Genomic DNA, 23,028 nt, shown 5'->3' with positions numbered 1-23,028 from the left:
GTGCTACATAGACACCCTCCCATGGTACCTTATTATATCATCAAGCTCTTTCCATCTTTTGGAAACAGACCTTCACCAAGTTACCTAGATTGGCCTTGAACTTGTCATGCAACCTGGGCAGTCCTCACCTTGCCATCCCCCTGCCTCAGCCTCCTGAGTAGTCGGGATCAGATACCTTTCTGCTGTAAACTTCTAGTCTTTTCCGTTTTGCTCAGATAGTACTAAGTGGATGCATATATTTAAGCAGTTCTTATCTTTTATGACAGAGTCTTAAGATGTAGTCAGGCTGTCCTTGAACTCCCAATTCCTCATCTTCAGTATCCAGAGACCTGGGATTATAAATAGGCCCCGCCTACACTGGTCCTTCCTGATTGTTTTAAAAATAGGGTCTATCTTGCTAAACCCTCCCTGTGGTCTTGATAAGGACACCATTGCTGTTTCTGGGTGGGATGCTCTGTAAGTGTCAAGTAGGCTGGACGAGCCATTAGCCATTATTAGCTATTCTTTACCTAGTGGGTAACTCAACCCCTAGTGTAGGGTTTTTTTGTTTTTTTGTTTTTTTTTTGTCTACACCTTCCTTCCATCACCGAGAGGAGGCTGCTGGCATTTCTAACTATGGTTGTGGATTTCAGTACTTCTCCTCAGAAGGCTGAGCGCTTTTGCTCTCAATTGCTTACATGTTTAGCATGGCTATGCATTCCAGGAGAACGGATTCTTTTCATAAATATGCTTTTGATATTAAGTTGGTATACGGTTTCCCCCACATTTTCCTTCTAACCAGTTGCCATCTCTGAGCTGTGCCTGGGTGTGACATTCTGACAAGCTCTGCATTCTAACTGACATCTTAACTGTGTGCCTTTCCTGTCATTGGATACGGCTTGGACCAGAGAACACTGTATTCCTGGTTGTTGCGCATTTAACATTTTTAAAGTTAGATTTATTCATTTTATGTCTGAGTGTTTTGCCTGCTTGTATGCTGTGGGCTGTGTGCAGGTCTGGTTGCTCCTGGAGACTGGAACGGGGCATTGGAGCCCCTGGAACTAGAGCTTTGGGTGGTTGTAAACTTCCAGGTGGGTTCTGGGAATTAACCCCAGATCCTCTGTAAGAGAACCATGCATTCCTAATTACTAAGCCATCTCTCCAGCTACCCCACTTTTTTTTTTAAGACAGGGTTTCTCTGTGTAGCTTTTTCTGTCCTGGAACTCACTCTGTAGACTAGGAGGGCCTTGGGCTCAGAGATCCAACTGACTCCTACACCTGAGTGCTGAGATTAAAAGCATGCACCACCACTGTCCAGCCAGCCCCCATCTTTTTAATTAAACATTATTTTATTTTATGTGTATGTTTTAGCTGCATGTACATGTAATCCACATGAATGCAGGTGCCCTTTGAGACCAGAAGAAGGTTATCAGATGCTCAGGAACTGCAGTTCAGTGAGATGTCCCTGCAGGATGCTAAGAACATGACTTGGTTCCTCTGCAAGAGCAGGAAGCACTCTTGACCACTGAACCATCTCCATCCCACACATTGGCTTTGAAATGATGGAAGAGCTGGCAGCTGAACACAGCGGGTGAAGATGCTCCACTCTCAGCCACACAGCTGACAGCTGCCGTCCCTAGGATGATGGAGCAATAGAGGAGGGGCTGTTCCCAGAGGTCAGACAAGGAGTGTCCAAGGGAAGTGAGGGGACCTGGGGTATGCGATGCCGCCATGTGTGTGGTGGGAAGCCAGACAGAGCACTGGCTGCGTCCTTCCCCGCTCCGGGTTCCTGTGGGTGGCTGTTGTTGAGCCACAGCAGAAGGGAACAAGCCAAGATGAGATGCTATGAGGCAGAACTGTTCATCTCTCAATGGCCAGAGCACAGCTTCTTAGTTAAGCAAAGCTAACTTTCATATTTTATAGTCAAGGAAAGGGTCGTGTGAGCCTCCGCAGGGTATCAGGGTCAGGTGTCAGGAGGTCTGTTTAGAATTTGAGGGTCTGAGCCCAGGCCAACTAGGTATGGCCAAGAGTGAAGCTCATAGTGACTCTTAATGCAGTCTTTTTTTTTTTTTAATATGCATATTGCCCAACTGAGCAACTGCTTGTTCAAGCAAACTAGTTTGGGGCAGTTCCCTGAAGCAACCAGTGAGACCCTCTTCTTTTTCTCAACGTCATGAGCCTAGCAGGAATTTTCTGGAAAGGACAGTAAAAGTCATTTGGTGAAAAATGGCTCTGAGCTTCAGTCTTGTCCGTTGAACTTAGTGGATACACTCGGGATTGGCTGTCATGGAGAAATTTCAAAAAAGGGATGCAGCCTATACCACGCTTTAGTGGTCTCTGTGCACGGTTTTGTCTTAACACCTGGTAGAGTCTGTGCTATAGAGAGCAGTTACTATGGGGACGCTTGAGTGGCTCACTGTGGTGTGTTTGGAGGGCAAACTGCTTACCTCTGTGCCAGCACAGACATCAGGGAGTCGGCTTTTAGAAAAGGATTGTTATATACCAGGTACGGTAGTGCATGTCTCTAATCCCAGCACTCGGGATGGGGGAGGGGCCAAAGGCATGCAATCTCTGAGTTTGAGCTAGCCTGGTCTACATGGTGAGTTCCAGGCCAGCCAGTGAGACCCCCGTGGCTTTGCTGTCAACACAGACAGCTCTATGGGGAGCCTGAAGATGATGCTTCAGCTTCCAGCTGTATGCACAACTGAACAGGCAGCATCTAGCTGTTAGCAGGTTCCTGGGCCTGCTTTTCTGACCCCATAGTCACCCCAGGCTCTGCGAGGAGGCAGAGGAATGGATGTGTCATACCCGTTTCTGCTTCACACAGTTGGGATATTTCTCTGCGGAACCAAAGGCTAGCCCTTTCCTCTGTTCATTGTGCTGTATTCCTGATGTGTGCCTGCCCTGTGTGGGATTTAGGAATGGTCACAAGTCAGTCACTTAGCAAGTCTCTTGTTCACAGTGTGGCTTTCCTTACATGTTAAGTCCTGGACTTTACTATAATTCTCCCTTCAGTCTCAGCTCTGGGGTGGGCTTCATGGTTCCCGGCCTCTTACATTGTACTTGTGTGACTTGGGGGAGGTTGCTAATTCATAATATTAGGTTTGTTCTGGGTCCTGGGTGGGGTTTCTTTTCCCTCTTGAGGACACTGATGTCATCTGTACATTCAGCCTCCGCCACGGCTTCCCGTCACAGCATCTTATTTCTTTTTTGGGGGGAGCCATCCCCCAAAAGTAGTCCACTTGGTGAGGTCAGGCTCAGGAGATGCGGAAGGGAAGCGATGGACCTTTTCCACTGCCTGACCACAGTGAATCAGAGATTGGCATCGGATCCAATCACAGTGGAGGAGACCCAGGCTTGGTTCTTTTGTTGGAGACTTGAAAGGTGATAAGGCCACATTTTGTGGGGAGGAGACACAGCAAAGATGATTACACTGTAGCCAGGGCTGCCAGGGCTGGAGCTCTGTTAGCAGAATACTCAGCATGCCCAAAATCTCGAGCTTGATTCCCAGCAGCCTATAAATAGTACCTGGTGGTGCATGCTGGGAATTCTAGCTCTTGGGAGGTAGAGATGGGAGGATCAGAAATTCAAGATCATCCTTGGCTATGTAGTGAGTTAGAGTCCAGTTTGGCTTATATGAAGCCCTTATCTTAACAAACAGAAAGATACAAGCTGGGGTTGTTGGGGAACTTGGAGAGTGGCCTTGTATAAAGCTTGATGCAGCCATACCTGAAGTTTCAGTTTTACCACAAAGCTGTTTACCTACAAGAAGTAATGAGCTGTGTTTTAAATTTAAGCTACTAAGTTTGCCTCATCTGTGGTTGGAAGAGTTCTGACTGACTAACACATCATGAGAGGAGCAAGGAACATTGAGCCAACCGAATAATCCTGTCTCCCATGGTTTTCTCTCCAGCTCAATTATGCTTCCAGACAGGGCATAGTCTTTGAGCTTGAGATATGAAGGACTGCTCTCTTCCTGCTGGGGCTTCGGTGCATTAAATCCCTGGGTGTCCCTGTCCGAAATGGTTGGATCTGGCAGTGAGGGTGTCAAGATGACATTTGTAGCACAGCAGGTAACTGGCTCTGGTATGGGATCGGCACACCCTGCTGGTGTCTCAATTCGTTGGCAGAGAGAGTTCACGTCTGCAAGCTCAGGGCCTCCCTCGGGTCTTTCTGCCCATGTGCTTGGCTCCCGTATCTCTTGTTTCTGGAACTGACGGTGAATCATTTGAGACTGGGCAGTGTGTGACAGCATTCTTGGAGCCCGGGCATTTTAACCATGCTGAGGATGGAGCCTGAGGTTATGTGAACGCTCTGGTCAGTAATGAACGCTGGACAGAAGGATGCTGTGCCGAGACACAGACTACTCTGGAAATTAGAACTGTGCCGGCTGGTAAAGACAAAATAGCAGCCATAGGTCAGATGCTGCCCATGGGCATGCCATGCTTGGTCAAGTACAGGCAGCATCCATTGCTTTTTGAACAGGAATGTCGATGTTTTCAAATCAGGAGAACTTCTGGCGTACATTTAGACCAGTGACAAAGCTGGCATCTCCAAGACTCACGGGGGCCTGGATGGCTTCTGCCTGCTTTAGAGAAAGCCTGTTCTAACCCTTGCCTCACCTATCACCCTCTGCCAAGACCGCTTTGCTCATGTGTCATCTGACACAGAGCAGCCTAGGTCACAAAGCCACCAAGGGCCACCTGTCTTCTCAGCTGCACCCACTGATTGTCCCCTTGTCTCTCTTTGGTGCCTGTGTATGTCGGCACACACGTGTTTGTAGAGGTCAGAGGTCAATGCCTTCCCCAACTGCAATATTACTTTTTGAAGCAGGGTCTCTCACTGAGACCTGGAGTTCATCAACATGGCTAGACTGACTGGCCAGCGAGTCTCAGCCATTCTCCTGTCTCTGTTTCCCAGAGTTGGGAGTTAGAGATGTGCACCTGTGTGCCCGGCTTTATGTGGGTGCTGGGGAAAAGGATTCCCATTTTCATGCTCACTTGTCAAGTGCGTCACTAACTGAACCATGTCCCCCACCTCCTTCCATCTCACACTAACTTCAATTAGAACCCACTAACGTGTCTGTGTGTGAGGGATGGGGCCACACTAAAGAGGAAGAAAAATAGGAGTATCCAAACAATTGTCTGCAACCCAGATGTGGCTCTATCTCTGGAACACACTGGGCCGCACACGGACCCTGGGCATCAGACTCCACGAGTTTCTATTGAGTTTAGGGTGAATTGAGCAGCAGGTCACGTGACTAAGGGCCCAAGAACTCTCAGGACCATATGTAGCCTTATGGGAAAGGAAGCATCCTGTCTGGGTCGTCCCCCCCCCCTTTTTTTTTTTTTTACCATTCTTTCTCAGGATAGCAGCACAAGGGCCTGGCTTGGAGAAGACACCATCTCCATTTAGCTGCTCAGCTCTGACCCTGTGCGAGCACGGCTAGCACATAGGTGGACGCGTCTAGTCCAACAGCATCATTATAGACACTGAACTCACAGGCTCCCCATGTCAGGGACCAGTGTGCAAGGTTTTCAGCTTTCTCAAGACTGTGAGCATCATGATCCCTGTATAGTTGCATGTCCGGGAGCTGGGCATCAGGGCTTCCTGACCTCTGCTCCTTTGTAGCCGTGTTTTCTTGAAGCCTGATGGATAGCAACAGCCTTTAGAGAGTATACGTGGCTCAGATGCGTGCATCTATTGGGAAGTGATTCCTGCAACTGGCAGACCCATCTCTTTGCAATTATTCTAAAACTTTGATTTTACTTGACAAAGAAAAAAATCATTTATTTCTTTTTTAAAAAATTTAAAAAGGTTTGTTTTCCTTTTTAATTCTGTGTATGTGTTGGATATGCACATGAGAGCACTGTTGCCATGGAAGCCAGAGCTATCAGATCCTCTGGAACTGGAGTTACATGTGCTCACACACACACACAGATACGCACACACACACACACACACACACACATATATGCATATAAACACATACACATACATACATACACTCATACCCATATACACATATACACATACATGTATACACGCATCGTTTATACCACATATATAAACACACACCCAATGTGACCCACTTGCTGTGGTTGCTAGGAGCCAAGCCCAGGTCCTCTGGAAGAGCATCAAGTGGTCTTAATCACTGAGACATCTCTCCAGCTCTGCAAAAAAATATTTCTGCATACAGCTTAGAGGCCACCGCTTTCACGTATGCATTCAATCGGACTGGCAGAATCAGGCTGATGTGTTTCTCCGTGCACATTTATCAATTAGTGTGGTAAACACAACATGCAAATCTGTGTTCTCAGCAAATTTCTAGTCTGGGCCCCATGCATTCTTAACTGCCTCATAGGGGCTTATTAGGCCCCCAGAAATCTTTCATCAGAGAAAGTAAGGTTCTTGGCCTGAGAACTGACTCCTCTTGTGGGCAAGTTCCCAGAGTTGGGAAATGGCTTGTAAGAGGCAGAACACGCCATCTTCTTATGTATGCGTGGGAGCTTATGACAGGAGGGAAGATGGGGACCAGAGCCTGGGAAGATATGGGATTTTCACAAGATCAGAGCCCTTAATATTTTCATCATCGAAGGAGAAGTGCTCCCGAGGCCCCGCCCTCCCTGAGGGAACCTTGATGATTGGTGGCTGGGAGATGGGTGTGGCTTTCTTCAGTGCTGTTGCTACTAGCAGGTTGTGCCCCAGTGAGTTCACTTTTAGAATCGACTATCTCATTAGCCCAGCCAAGAATATGGACCTTTTGAAAGCGTGCGGGAAGCATTGTGAAGTCAGGTGATTGAAAGTTACTTCTGAGGGATGCTGCCCTGCAGTTCACCTGCACATTCAGCCTCTTTGCAGAGGAGACTCTGAGGCTAAGCGGTGAAGATTCTCAGTGGGATGGCCCCTCTTTTGCAGCTCAGGTTCAGGCTGGTTCAGGGTCTGACCCTTGAAGTGACTCTGCAGAGGGCAGGGATCCGGAAACTCCCGTTGCGGAGTTCTTTGACTGCTTTTGACAAATCCGGTTAGGTTCCCATTGTTTGTGTTTGTAATAACAGACGCTGCCGGCTGGCTCTGTTTAACTGCCTCTGTACGGGCCCTCATCTGTGTACAGTAGATCAGTAAAACGGTATGATCAGGACAATCATCGCACCCCTCTCCCTCCTGGTGAGCCACTGTCCCAGCCATTTTGTTAATTACGATGAGAATAACACATCTGCTCTGCTCCAGGCCCCCTCGCCCATTAGGACTCAGATGTGAGGTGGAAGAGATCTGAAGACAGTCTAAGCTGTACATGTCTGATACAGTGAATGGAAGAATATAGAAACCTCTCTCCGTTGTGGGGATTGGAGCATATGTTTCCTGGCATCCTTCTTTTGAACAGGCAGGGCATGAGACTCAATTTTTTTTTAAAAGATTTATTTTTCTCTTTTGCTTGTTTATGACTGGTTGCCTTTATCTATATATAGGCACCATGTGTGTGCAGTACCCGAGGATGCCAGAAGAGGGCATTAGAGTCTCCCAGAATTGAAGTGACAGGCAGTTATGAGCTGCCATGTGGATGCTGGGAACTGAAGCTGAGTCCTCTATAAGAGCAGACAGTGATCTTAACTGCTGAGCTGCCTTTCCTGTCTGTCCCCTGCTTAGGATGTTAGGATTGAGGGCTTTCCTGGGAAAGCTGCCCACTCCATTCTAGCCATAGGAACATGCCTTGCCTATGGAACAGTGGTTTCTGATTTTCAGAGAAAGATACTTGGGTCCCTCTCGTGCTTTATCTGTTCAGAATGAAGGGTGAGCAGCAGGCCTCCCAAGATCTCGATCAGCTCTAGTGCATCCAAGCCTTGCAAAGAACATCTTGTATTAATGACTTTGTAGACACAGTGGTGATTACCTTAGCTGTTCAAGCAAGGACTTCCCACATCCTCGTTGTCTTTTAATCTAGAGCCTTGGACTTTGGGTCATGCTTCATGAGGGATAGGTATTTGAGAATGAGGTACTGAGAAATGCTTACAGACAGTGTGGGGGAAATGCCACATCTCTGGCTTTTGGGTGGGTATATACCACAAATAACAAGCTCATAGAAAAGTGGCACATATAGTCCTCTTCCCCCTCCCCCTCCCCCTCCCCTCCCTTCCTCCTCCCTGGAAAAAAAGAAGCAAGACTGGTTTGTCTGTAGATGTTACAGCGAATTGCTCCCAGTCAGAAGGAAATGCTGCCCAGCTGTTTTGGTGGCAATCCAGCCAGCTGGGTTCTGCATGGAGCCATGTGGTGGTGGATGGTTATTTCCATTTGTAATCGGGACAGTTGCCTGATCAGAAAGTTTACCTCATGGTGGTGGAAATGCCTGCTGTTTCCCAGTTCCTGTTCAAGCTGGACTCACTCTTCTGGATCTTTGAACGTCTCCTATGAGGAAGTAGGGTAGGAGATCAGCATTAATGGGGCTTCAGTGTTGATCTCGTAACAACTCAGTAGTGAGGTTTACTCCTGTGTGTAGCTGGTGAGACCCGTGTACAAGATACAGATAGATGAAGAGCTGTAGATACATCTGATTTCCAAAGTGGAACTGGGTATGTCTCAGAAGGAGACTTTTGTGCATCTGTGCAGATGTAGACCCTTGGGACTCAGCGTTATCTCTCATCTGTGTCACCAAGTCAGTCTAGATACCAAGCCTAGGGTTGGAGCAGATGCCAAAGTCAAGGGTTTTATTCCCCAATATGGCTGCCGCCTTTCAGCAGTGAGTGGAGTCCCCTGCCTGACCCTTACATTTCTGTTTGTATTCTAGACTTGTATATTTGGGACTTCTTTCTTGGAGCACATTTAGGTTTGATAACTCCCTAAATGACCCCTAGACCTCACGAGAGTCAGGTTGTATGTGTAGCAGTCCAATGATAAAGTTTAAAGCTTGGGAACATCCAAATGAAAGAGACAGGTAGTCCAAGTTTTTAGAGTAGAAAGTGGGTGTAGCGCTCCAAGTAATACCCAGTGAATACTCTGTGCTCAGGGCAGTGTCCTGCTAGGGGACATTTCCCTCTCCCCTCTGCCCTCACCAAAACCAAATGAAGTCAAGGGGCTGGAAAGATGGTTCAGCAGTTAAGAACACTTGTTGCTCTTCCCGAAGACTGAGGTTCAGCTCTCAGCACCCATACAGTAGCTTACAATCTTACCTGTGACTCCACTTCCAGGGGATTTGACACCCTTTTCTGACCTCCAAGGTCACCCACACATGTGTGGCATACACACATACACATAAATAATAAGATGAAATCTTAAAAACATTTAACTATCACACAGCATCCCTAAGGAAGTGATTGTGTAAGGGTGAAACCAGCCAATCTGCAACCCAGAGATCGATAAGTGGGGTTCAGATTGGTGGATATGTGTGGCTGGTATACATCTTCCTATTGGGGATTCAGATTGGTGGATGTGTGTGGCTGGTATACATCTTCCTATTAGGGGTTCAGATTGGTGGATGTGTGTGGCTGGTATACATCTTCCTATTATGTGTCTTGTCTTTCATCGGATAGCGAACTGTCTTTTGAACTCTGCCACATGCTAGCCAGAGGCTAGGGTGCAGGATAGGGTTATGGGAACCACTAGGCTCTGAGCAGCTGGATAGAGCTCAGTCCTGGGCATTTGAACTCCCTCACTACATCTCTCTCGAGTCTCTCTGGCAGGTGCAGACCTGGAGGTGAAGGTGTGGGCGTCACTCAGATACCTGCTGGCATGCATCTGACCCAGGAAGGTTTGAGTCTTCCAGGTCCTCCTGGGGGCTAGGGTGGCCTTTCATTGTTCATGGGGACTGTGCTCGCAGAGGCAGAAGAACTAAGTCATCGGAAGTGGGTGTGAACTTTTTTGAACACTCAAACCTGTTTGCTTAAGTTGCTACTGGCTTCAAAAACAAGTTTGCTTCAAGCGTGCGTTTGGAGACCCTTCATCTCAAGTGTGCACCGAGCAGTGTGAATGGTCACAGGTAGACCCCTCCCACCACCTGTCCAACCCCCCTTGGTCCATTTATACTAATCCGATCTTCACCTTGGCTCACCACCACAGCTTACCTTTCCCTTAAAAACACATATTTGTTTTTAATTTTGTAAACACTTCCCAGTTTCGTGGTAGTCTAAATACTGTATCCTGCCATCTGTTGGATGCAGTTAGCCCAATGGCTCAAAATATTCACACACTGTAGAATGGCCTTTGTGAAAGGGATAGCTCTCATATGCATTATCTCCTGCGTACTCCTTTCTTTGCCTTCTGTTTTTCATGATGAGAATTACAAAACATTATTATCAAAAACATCTAGAAGAGAATCTGGTATCATAAACCGTGGTCCCCAGAATGCACATGTGACTTTGGGAGAGAAATGATCCTATTACTGGGTTGTTGACTGTTTGGACCAGAATCCTCCCCATTCTCCCATCCACCAGCTGCTGGCAGATGGTGTTATACTTGTGTGATGATGGAGGGGAAGAGCTGGAAGTCTGGCCTGTCATGGGGAAGCTGTAAGCCAACTGAGGATGGCAGGTTCAGTGTCGTGTTTCCATGAGAAGGCAGGTATTCCTTTGGTCTCTTCAGAAGAACTTATTTCTCAATTGAGACCCATGAGTTGACTTTTCCGTAGCCTGGATGCTCTTTCAGCCATCGCTCACGATCATCCTTTCCTGTTTGGTCAGAGACACAGCATTGTCCTCCAGTGTTCCCATCTCCTTAGTAACAAACCATGTAAGACCAGTCTGAAGGCCTGGGATTCACACTTCTGCCCAAGCTACAGTTATGGCAACCTTCACGTGACTGTCCCCATTAGACCGACAAGTCCAGTGCCGTTCACTGGTCCATGTTTCTTTGTGGTCCAGCACTTGTTGCCCAGCTTAGCTTCATCATCCTGCATGTTTTGCAACTCACAAACAAGCTGGGTTTTTTTTGTTTGTTTGTTTGTTTTTGTTTTTTTTATCTCTTCCATCTGAGCTTGTCTCTCTGTGTGGAGCTGAGGTTGTTCCACCTCCCCATGTGCCTTCAATATACCAAAGTGGAGTAGTTTTATTTTAAACGGCTAGAGTGCCTTTGAATCACAGACTCCATCCCCCACTTGAGTCCCTTTGATGGAATTCAGATAAATGGCTCTGTGCCTGAATATCCTCCATTAGATTTATTTCTAACGTCTTTTAGGGATGTTAGCATGCCGCTCCTGGACGGGGAAACAAGAGCCATAGCAGATCTGCCCTGCTCCGTGATCCTTCCAAGGGGTGTGGTGGGGCTGCTGTGAGCTGGTCTGAGAGTGTTGGGAATGGAGAGTTCAGAGGCCAGGGTTGAATAGGTTGGCTCAGAAGTTGGTGGGTGGGAAGGCAGCTGGGTATTGAGTAGACAAGTGAACATAACACTATTAATCCATGTACAACCCATGGGGGAGTCACAAGCTCTTGGCTCCCACCAGATCTTTGAGCCCGGAAGTCACCAGAAGGTGATGAAGGGCTGTGAATTTCCCACCTGGTTTGGGGCTTGAAACTGAGAGACTTCTAGGTCAGCCTTCTAAAAACGTTGGAACAGGGAAAGCTTTTCTAGGCTGATCCTGCTAGAATGGACAAAACCTCATCAGAGTATACTTGTTTTAGTTTGGGTTTCTATTGTTGTGGCAAACACCATGCCGAAAAAGTAAGTTGGTGGAGGAAAGGGCGTATTCAGCTTATGCTTCTACATTGCTGCTTCATCACCAAAGGAAGTCAGGACAGGAACTCAAATATGATAGGAACCTGGAGGCAGAAGCTGATGTAGATGCTGTGGAGGGGCTCTGCTTACTGATTTGCTTCCTCTGCCTTTCTCAGTCTGCTTTCTTATTGAACCCAGGACCACCAGCCCTGTATTAGTTAGGGTTTTACTGCTGTGAACAGACACCATGACCAAGGCAAGTCTTATAAAAAAAACAACATTTAATTGGGGCTGGCTTACAGGTTCAGAGGTTCAGTCCATTATCATCAAGGTGGGAGCATGGCAGTATCCAGGCAGGCATGGCGCAGGAGGAGCTGAGAGTTCTATGTCTTCATCCAAAGGCTGCTAGTGGAAGACTGACTTCCAGGCAACTAGGGTGAGGATCTTATACCCACACCCACAGTGACATACCCATTCCAACCAGGTCACACCTATTCCAACAAGGCCACACCTTCAGATGGTGCTACTCCCTGGTCCAAGGATATACAAACCATCACATTCCACTCCCTGGTCCCCATAGACTTGTTCAAAAACATGAGTCTATGGGGACCATACTTAAACATAGCATAATGCAAAATGCATTTAGTGCAACTTTCAAAGTCCTCATAGTCTATAGCAGTTGCAACAATGTTAAAAGTCCAAAGTTCAAGGTCTCTTTTGAGATTCATTCAACTTAATTAACTGTAATCCCCAAAGCAAGGCCGCAAACAAGCTGGGCAAACTCCAAACTCTGCATCTCCATGGCTGATGTCAAAGTGGTCTTCAGATCTCCACTCCTTTTTCATCTTTTTTGACTGCAACAAACTGCTTCCTCCTGGGCTGGTTCCACTCCCTGTTAGCAGCTTTCCTCAGCATGTGTCCCATGGCTCTGGCATCTTTAACATCTTTGAGTCTCCAAGGCAAGTTCAATGTTACAGCTTCTTCTTTCAGTGTCTGGGATTCCACTTGATCTTTTGGACTCCTCCTAAGGGCTGGCATCACTTCTCCATCTCTGTCCTCTGTAGCACTCTATGCTCAGGTTGATCCACTCCATTATGGCTGCTGTTCTTGGTGATCATCCCATGGTACTGACATCTCCAATACACTGGGGTGTTCCACTCCAACTAGGCTTCACCAATAGCCTCTCATAGGCTCTCTTCAGGGTGCCAAGCCTCAAATCCTTTGCATGACCCCTTCAATCCTGGGCCATCAACTACAGCTGAGGCTTCACCTTCTCCAATGGGCTTCCCTGGCCTCTCACAGTGCTAAGCCTCAGCTTCTCTCCATGATCCCTTCATTCCTTCACAAGCAGTAACACCTGAGTGACTCTTACACATTACCAAGTCCAGCCGCAGCATGAGCTACAACCTTATCTATCTCTGGAACACAGCTTCTTTGTGCTCCCAGAAAACAATTTCCAGAAGATTTCACCTCAAAGATGCTGGTCTCTTCTTAATCACCGCTAATTCCTTAGCTCCAGCTAACCAGCATCAATTTTCCCAGTAGTTCCTTCCATTCTTAACTCTAGAGCCAGAGGCACAATGGCGGAAGCTGCCGAGTTCTGCTGCTTACAGGAATTAGAACATGATCCCCTTGTATCACTATTATCACTAGCTTTATGTTTTCTAAATCCTTCATTGCCTAAGCTTGGCTATCCTGGTTCTTGCTCTGTAGATTGACCCTGAATGTAGAGATCAGCATGCTTGTCTCATGGGATTAAAGGTGTGTACCACCATGCCTGGATCTAATTTAGCTGGGTAGGATCTTGCCCCAAGGTCCCTCTCCCTTAATCTTTATCTCCTAGAACACAAGATTTTGCTCCATTTCGCTTCCTGGTACTCCTTTAATACTCAAACCATATATTTTATATTTTTCCTTTCTAAGCTTGCTATGCTTGTTCAAACTTCTCTTCATAAGACTTAACCAGAGAACAAAGTCTCTGCTTGGCTTTTTTGAAACTTCTTTTGTCAATGCAATTAATCCAAGTCTCTTCACCTTAGCCTCAGTCAAACTTTTCAGACAAGGGCAAAAAGTAGCCACATTCTTCACCAAAATACCACAAAACCAGTCTTTATGCCACATTCTGAAATTCTTCTCCTTTGAAATCTCATGGGCCAGGTCAACACAGTTCAAATTACTCCCAGCAACAAAATCTTCCATATTCCTACTAGGATGACCCATTAAGCCCCATTTAAAGCATTCCACTGCTTTCCAAATCCAAAGTCCCAAAATCCACATTCTTTCAAATAAAAGCATGGTCAGGCCTATCACAGCAATACCCCACTCCCAGTACCAACTTCTGTATTAGTTAGGGTTTTACTGCTGTGAACAGACACCATGACCAAGGCAAGTCTTATAAAAAAACAACATTTAATTGGGGCTGGCTTACAGGTTCAGAGGTTCAGTCCATTATCATCAAGGTGGGAGCATGGCAGTATCCAGGCAGGCATGGCGCAGGAGGAGCTGAGAGTTCTATGTCTTCATCCAAAGGCTGCTAGTGGAAGACTGACTTCCAGGCAACTAGGGTGAGGATCTTATACCCACACCCACAGTGACATACCCATTCCAACCAGGTCACACCTATTCCAACAAGGCCACACCTTCAGATGGTGCTACTCCCTGGTCCAAGGATATACAAACCATCACAAGCCCAGAGATGGCACCATCTGCAATGGGCTGGGTCCTTCCCCCACTGATCACTAATTGAGAAAATGCCTCATAGCTGGATCTCATGGAGGCATTTTTTTTTCAAATGAGGTTCCTTCTTCTACATGACTCTAGCTTGTGTCAAGTTGTCACACAAAACCAGCTAATTCAATACTCTTCCAAAAATTAAGATATATAGAAAGTTGTTAAAATGGTTAAGATATAAAATTGGATCAAGGGTAGTATGTTTGTTATTTTCCTGTTGTTGTGAACAAGTATCTGACAAAGGCAACTTAAGGGAAGTAGAATTAATTTGAGCTCCCAGTTTGGAGGGATACAGTCCATCATGGCAGAGAATACATGGCAGCAGGAGTGTGAAACAGCAGGTTACGTTGTATCCACCGTCCCGAAGCAAAGAAAGGTAGATACTGATGCTTAACTCACTTTCTCCTTTTTATTCCACCCAGGACTAGCACATGGATGGTGTTGCTCACATTGAGGGTGGGTCTTCCCTCCTCAGTTAATTCTTTCTGTAACACCTTCACAGACAAACCCAGGGGTGTGTATCCGCAGTGATTAGAAATTCAGTCAAGGTGACAATGAAGAGGAACCATCTTATCTAGATGAGGGAACCTCTGAGACGAAGTAGATGTAAAAAGATTATGCATCGATGTGTTTGTTTATATGTACACAAATATAAATATGCATATACTTTCGAAGTCATTATTCAAAGGATACAGAAAATCTTCCTTTTATCCCAATTATGCAGTGGACTCTGAGGTTGAGTCTTCAACAAGGCAGTAATGGCTTTTCCCTCAGTGGACCAAAATCATTTACAACTTCTCAGTCTTTTGAAGGTGCTATAAAAACACAGAGTCTGGACTTGGAGCAACAGTGAATGGCCAGGGAGAAGGAGGGCCTTCCCTGGAATCTCCTGTTGTGTTTGGCTGGACATGGTGAACTTTGCTGTCTGACCTAAAAGGTCAAGACAACTGATGTGGTTTGTTCTCACAGTTGGCATGGGGTATGTCCTAGTTGGCATGTGAATACCCATAGAAACAACTGGAACATTCCCAAAGAGATAGCAATGAATGGGTAGGCAGAGAGGAGCCATGTGCTCTAGGGAATGTGTGCTCTGTTCAAGGGTAACTGCTATTCAATGCCAGTATTTGGTCATAGGTATAGTGGGAAATATTGTGCTCCTAGAATCTCAGGTTTTCCCAGAGAAATGGAATATTATATTAAATTTCCCAATACTTAAAATATGGGCAATTGATTCATTGTAAGGAGACAGTACTGATTTAGTGTATTTTTAAGCTGTGTGATTTATATTGGCAATGCTCACAGTGCTAGAAGCTAGATAGCCAAGATCATGGAAAAGCAGATCTAGTGCCCAGTAAGAGTGGAGTTTTGTTGGAAAAAGTGGGTCACTGAGGGAGCAGGTCTTAAAGATTTTAGCCTGCCCTTGGTTCAGGACCAGAAGGTACTGAACACTTTTGCCTTTTAAAATCATGTGCATATTGTGTGTGTTTGTGAGTGGGCTTGTGCACATGAGTGCATTGCCAGTAGAGACCAGAAGAGGGCATCAGATTCCCTAGAGCTGGAGTTACAGATGGTTGTCTAATGTGGAGATGCTGGAAACAGAATTAGGTTCTTACAAGGGGAGTTATATGCTCTTAACCAGCACATGACTTCTCCAGCTCTGCAAACCAGGAAGTTTTTGAAGCTGGGACCTTTCCTATATTAGGCAAACAGATAACCACTACACTATGAAAACCCACTACTTTTTAAATAAATGCTTAAAAGTTCAAAATACAATTATGATTTCTTTTTATAAATGGAGAATTTTATGTACTTTCACTTTTAAGGTCCAGATACAAAGTCTGGACCAAAGTCTAGAGCAGAGGCAACTGTACACTCTGACATGTTGGGCTGCTTGCTATTCACTGAAGCAGAAGATGCTGAATGGCTGTGTCAGAGACCAGGGGGCTTACAACGCCCGACTTATTTACAATTTCCTTAAATGTTTGGCTGGGATGTGAATATATCTTGGGAGTTTTGCAGTGCATAACACACACATGAAAAGAAGCAGTGCTACAGATTTGTGTGTGTGAGGTCTCACACACACACACACACACACACACACACACACACACATACACACACACCGTGTGTGTGGAATTGTTGGGATTCAGCTGTGTCTAATTTTTTTACTGTTAAAAATAAGGCTTCGGTCACCATTGTCAGTCCCTCACACAGTCATTCATTGTGACTAAAGTCACAATTATCCCCCACTGAGAGCAGTGTTAATGCTGCCATGTGCGCAATTTAATGAACAATGTGGCAACTTGTGGTAAATGAACAATTTTTCAATTTAGTGTTTATGATGGCTGCCGGAGAGACAAAATCCTGTTTTTTACTGGTTAAAAAAAAAGTTAATAATGAGTCAGGAGGTTTTGAAATTCTAAACGTGAAAAGCAAGTCAACTAATTTTAAAATAATTGAGGAACTATTGGACATGGGGGGGAAGCTTTTCCTGGGGTCAGATTAGGGACACATGCAAATCTACCCCAGTCAACATTCCACAAGTGTCTTGGGCTCAGTTTTGTCTCTGAGCGCAGCTAGGCTCAGTATTAGGCCAGGGATCTTCTATCATGTTTTCAGAAAGGCTGTTTCTCCTGCAAGGCCAAGGTCAGCTCCTGTGTCCCCTTTACTTCCTCCCTCAGATGGGTGGATGTCCATTACTTCTAGGGAGGTGACCCAATAGAAATAAATGACAAGGCAGAGAATGTCACCCATTGGTTGAGAGCTCATCTAGCATGCGCAGAGACCTAGGTTTGACTCCTAGCTCTTCAAAAACTGGCTGTAGTGGTGCGTGTCTGCAACCCAGCACTCAGTCAGTGGAAACTTAAAGATCAGAAGTTCAAGGTCATCTCTGGCTGCACAGTGAGTCTGAGGCCAGCCTGAGCTACAGGAGACCCTGCCTCAAAACAGACAAACTACAAACAACAGCAGCAGCAGCAGCAGCAGCATAAAACCAACTGACAGCAGCCATACCTGATGAAATTATCTCTTAAAGGAAGCTACACCTGGCATTGGTGGCATGTGCCTTTAATCCCAGCAGAGGCAGAGATAGGCAGATCTCTGAGTTCGAGGCCAGCCTGGTCTACAGAATAAGTTCCAGGACAGCCATGGCTATATAGCAAAATCCTGTCTGGAAAAACAAACAAATAAACAATCTACGTAGGGGCCACTGGGAAGGCTCAGGAAGTAAGGGTGCTTGCCACCAAGCCTAATGGCATAAAAGTTTTATATCTGGAACCTACACAGTGGAAGGAGAGAATGGAATTCTGCAACTTGTCCTCTGTCCCCAATACCACGTGACCCCACTCATAAAACAGACCACTGTAAAGAAGTTTTTAAAAAAGGCTCATCTAGCTATGTTCTGTGTGGTGATCTCTAAGAGCAGATAACTCAGGATGGATGACAATGACTTCATGATGCCATCAGCCCTTTGCTGCCCGGGACATCCTGTCAGGAGCATCAGTATGGTCTCCCTCTAGTGCTGCAAGGGCCTTTGAGCTGATCCCAACGCCTCAGCCCGTTGGTGATATGAAGAGACTCTCCCACACCCATGTCTGGCTAAATTCCCATTTACTGACACACCCGTTTCCTGTTTGCAGTACTTCACTGGGCTCTGTGAAGTGATTTCAGAAACTTTACATTTCCTATGGCACCATGTTTTATAGAAAATCCTAATTCACACCTAAACCCCATCCAAATGCATGAACCTGAACTATTGTAGTTAATATTTAAGTCTAGGCCCGAGGTTTCTACCCTACCTTTGACCCTTTAGTTCCTGCCTTCATACTTATAAAAAGCCATGGACAGATTGTTGAATTTGGTCTGTTGCTATGTATTGTAATGCTAAATTCTATACCTGAAGGTCTAGGCCTACAAGAGACTTTTAGTGTTTACCAGCTTTTGTTGTGCAAACCTTGTTCCTCGAGGTAAAACTATTGGTTAAATAAGATTGGCTACAGCCAATTACTGGAGGGATTAGAGGTAGGTGGGTTAGGAGTGACCTGGTTAGAAGAAGAGACGATGGGGAAAAGGATGAGGAAGAGAAAGAGGAAGAAGCTGTCATGAGGGGAGAGGAACCCCAAACACATGGCCAGGAGAAACAGCAAGTATTTGGGGTACATACACCACTTGGGAGGTAGGCAGGCCTGCAGTTAGAAGAGTAGATTAGGCGTGACCCCTCCATAATTGTCAAAGCCAAATAAAATAAACACAGTTTAAGTGCCATTTATTTGTAAGCTAGTCGGGGATAAGCTTAAGTTGTTTATACTACACCAAATCAATATGATTTTATAAGAACAGGGTCTCAGTGCCACTCCAGCCCCTGGAGTGAGGCCTACGCTCCTATGAGTCTCAGTATTGACTATGCCCGATGTAGTAATAATCACTTTCTAGTGGCTGTGGCATGGCAAAATTTACTTTTAGTTGGAAAGATTGATTTTGGCTCACTGTTTCAGAGGGATTTGAGGGGGTTTCTGTCCATTGTGGTGGGAACGGCAGGTTCTATGAGCTTCTACAGAGGGCAGAAAGACTGAGAGTAGGGCTGTTAGGGGAATCCTCTACACAGGCTCCCTGTCAGCTTTTTGCACATGCACTCACTTCCTGACCCTAAGGCATCGGCTTTACCACTGTCAACCTGATTAGAGAAAGGCATCCATCATTGCATCAGCCCTTTGGCGCTCACACTAGCTGCTCACACTAGCTGAAAGGTTTATATCCCTGTGGCTATATATGGGAGATTTAGCAGAGTCACCTATCAGTAGGAGGCTGGGGCCATTTGCTGTAAATCTGAGCTCTCTTTTCTGCATATCACTGTACACTTATACAGATTAGATCCAGGCACAATGACAGGTATGGGATGCATAACATTGTGGCCCCAAGATGGTGCCTGGCACAGAGCTTGGCTACTCCCTACCATCTGTCCCTCAGCTTCTACCGTCAGCAGTTTTTGATAAATGACTGGGGACTTTTTAAGTGATACAGAAACTCCTTGTCAGGGGAGGTTATCAACGGGCTTTAGAGTGTCCCCCATGGGCTTCTGTACTGAGGGCATGGTCTGCAGATGCTAATGTTATTTTGGGAACTGGTACATATGTTACAAGGTGGGACACATCTGGAAGATGCAGGTCTCTTGGAAGTGTGACTTGGAAGCTTGCTCATGGTTCTAGTCTCTGTCTGACTCTCTCATTCCTCCACCACACATGTCCTCTATCATGCCACCAGACAGAGCCACCATGGCCGCTGTAGCCTCTCCTAAATCATTGGTGAGATAAATCCTTTCTCTCTTGAGATGATTCCTGGAAGGCATTTGCCTACAGCTGCGTGGAGGTACCAGAGAGTGCTCGGAGTCACTGGCAAATGTATGTAAGGTACTCATCACGGAGCCTCTTCCACAGAGCTCGATTAGAGTGTTCAAGACCCGTCAATGCCTATTTTAATTAAGGTATTTGCTTTTCTGTGGGGTTAAAGCCAACGGCACCCCAGGGCTTCTGTTTCTCTTTTCAGGTAGATGACTCAAACTCTAGCTTTCCCTTTTCTCAGAAAAACAGAGATATGATTCCTTATGTTTGTTTAATAATCATTGGGAGATTGTTCCTATTCTGAACTGCACACGCGTCTAGAAAAATAACAGCATGGAATGCATCTCGGTTTAGAATATGATAATTGATCAAATACAACCATACCACTGTGAAGGCTTTGGGGTCCTGGCCTGTGGAAGTGGGGGATGGCTTAGTCAGTAAAGTGTTTGCCTTGTATGTGTGCAGACTTGAGTTTGGGCTCCAGAACCCAGGTAAAAATGTTGGCTGTGGTAGCAGGCATCTCAGGGTTAGAGATAAAGAGACAGGCAGATGTCTGGAGCCCACTTCTCGGCCAGCCTAGGCTACTTGGTGAAGTTGGGGTCAATGAGAGACCCTGTGTCAAAAGAAATGGCAGATATTACTTAATGAACAGAGCTGATGTTTTTCTCTGGCCTCTACATGAATATGTAACACACACACACACACACACACACACAGACATACACAGACACACACAGAAACAACACACAGACACACATAGGCATAGACTGATACAGACTGACATACACAGACACACAGAGACATACACTGATACACATAGACACACACTGTCACAAGACACACATTTATTCACAGACATACACACAGACGCACACAAACAGACACACATAGATACATACAGACACACATAGACATGCATGCATGCACATATACAGACACACACATAGACACACACATATGTATGCATATGTGCACAGACACATAATATGATGTATAGCCTGTATTTTCAGTGTGGCTGGTGGCCCTGTGGCTTTATAAACTCTATTATCTTTGTAAATTGTGCAGAGCAATTCTTTTCTGGAGCAATTTCCTTGTAATTACTGGGTCCATACTGCATTCTGGGTGGAGAATGCATATGTCAGCCCCAAATCATAATTTGTAATTATGGGCAGGGCGGGATTGGGAAGTGCTTGGCTGGCAGCCAAGGGAGGGGGCGTTACCGGGAAACTTGAGAGTCAGGAGGCAGGTGAGTACTGAGTAAGGGCTCACTTCTTCATGCCTGTCTCACGGTGGGGACACACCAATGTGCGGTTTGTGACAAGCAGTTTGTGCAAAAAGACTTGGCCTCTGTCCTTCCGACCCAGAACGTCCAGAGGTTTCTTGGTAAGGATTGGAATGACCTCTCAAAATTAGCTTTAGTCTTTGTGATTCGTCTTGAGACACTGGAGAAACGGGAGCGGCTAATTAAAGAGATAAAACCCAATGAAAAAGGCAAATAAGTTCATATTTTCCAGAAAATAAGATATTTATTCATATAAGGCATATATAAATTCATATATTTATATATAAATATATCTCATATATCTATTTATGAGATATATTTACATATAGATGTGTAATATATATTTATATATAAATATGTAAGGTATATTTGTATGTAACTATGTCAGATATCTTTATATATAAAGATAACTGATATATTTATATAGGATGTATATTCTATACATCTACCTGTTGTATAACAGTTCTGATAAGAAGTTGTAGATAGCCCTAACCTCAGTTGTTTTAAGTTTTAAAATTTAAATTATGCATCACCTCCGTGGGAATGGGCACCTTATGCATGCAGTACTCACAGACACCAGAAGAGGGCATCGGATCCTCTGGAGGTGGAGTTCCACATGTAAGCTACCCAGGCTGGGAACTGAACTCAGGTTCTCTGCAAGAGCAGCGCCCACTCTTAACCACTGAGCCATCCCTCCACACCCTGCCTTCATGTTTTAAGATCTACTCTTTCCTACCGAAACAAATAAATGAAACAGCCTATGTTACTATCTTCCTGCTAGAACAAACTCATTACAGAGCCTACGATTTTTCTCTCAAGACTAAGCTACCATACTTCTGCATCCAGATACAGTTCCTGTGTTTACTGAGATCAGTCACCTGTATGTCCTGGCTCCTGCAGATTTTCAGGGATGGTCCTCCAGGGACCACTTATTAATGAAATCTTGACAAAGTTTCTGTAATAGTTGGTTCAGCAGCACCATTAGGAAATTATCTTGGAGTGTTTCCCATGCCAGATAAGAAGCCCAGAGCTGAGCGGGAGAGGGGGAGGGAAGGAGGGAGGGAGGGAGAGAGTGAGATGGAGATAGATAGATAGAGAGCTAGATAAAGAGATAGAGAGAGATCACGCTCCTGCAGAAATAGATAATAAATAGACTCTGAGAGTCTGTGGTCAGTCAGATCTGTTGTTTACTGTGTTAGTTGTTTCTTTCATTATGGTGGCCAAATGACTTGCCAAAGAGGCAACTTAAAGGAGCAAGGCTTTATTTTGACCTGTAATATGAAGGAATGGAGTTCCTCGTGGAGGGGAAGGCAGCCAGGCAGGCGGGTGACTCGTGGGTGTGACTGTGCAGCTGAGACATCTCCTGGATGTACATCTGGGTTGAGAACAGATAGGATGAATGGGAAAGAGCCGGCAGACAGGAAGTGGGGAGGGTTATCAGGTCCCAAGCTCTGTCCTTAGTGAGGACCTTCCTCTCATGAGGCCCCACCTCCTAGTGGCTCCATATGAATCACATGGGAAAACAGGCTCAGTGATAGATTGGTCTACATGCCCATGGGGAATTGTCTTGATTGCTAATTTATGTGGGAAGACCAAGCCTACCATGGGCAGCGCCATTCCTTAGGCAGGACTCCTGAGTTGTGTAAGAAGTCTAGCTGAGCACAAGCAAGCAAGTGAGCATGCATGTATTTATTTCATTCTACTCTTGACTGTTGGCATGGTGCTGCCCCAAGGAACTTTTACTATGATTGGCCCCTCATCGATGGACAGTGATTCCAGCAGCAGTTGAATCTTTAAGCTGAAATAAACCCTTTCTCCTCTAAGTTACTTTTGGAATGACAGGGTGTTTTGCAACAGCAGTGGAATTGAAACTAGAACAGCCGCCAAGTGTTTCAGATCAGCATACAACATGGTGCTTGTGACCACAAAGATGTCATACCTTCTGTTGTTTGCAGAGGTCTCTTACACAGTCCAGCATTGCCAGCCAAGAACCAAGTCTAAACTCAGAATGGGAGAGGTGGTCATGTTAAAAGCCATTAGAACATTTTTCCTTTGTAGGCA

General features: G+C 45.6%; 1 protein-coding gene across 1 annotated transcript in view; it reads left to right on the top strand.

The window, feature by feature from the left end:
* Tmem132d (transmembrane protein 132D) overlaps window positions 1-23,028 on the top strand; it is a 681,893-nt gene that overhangs the window by 21,790 nt on the left and 637,075 nt on the right. The window lies entirely within an intron of this gene.

Source organism: Mus caroli, unplaced genomic scaffold, assembly GCF_978045245.1.
Source record: "Mus caroli unplaced genomic scaffold, Mus_caroli_1 scaffold_4, whole genome shotgun sequence".
In the NCBI taxonomy this organism is placed as follows: Eukaryota; Metazoa; Chordata; class Mammalia; order Rodentia; family Muridae; genus Mus; species Mus caroli.
Note: the sequence above shows the minus strand (reverse complement) of the source record. Positions and strands in the feature narration are given on the sequence as shown.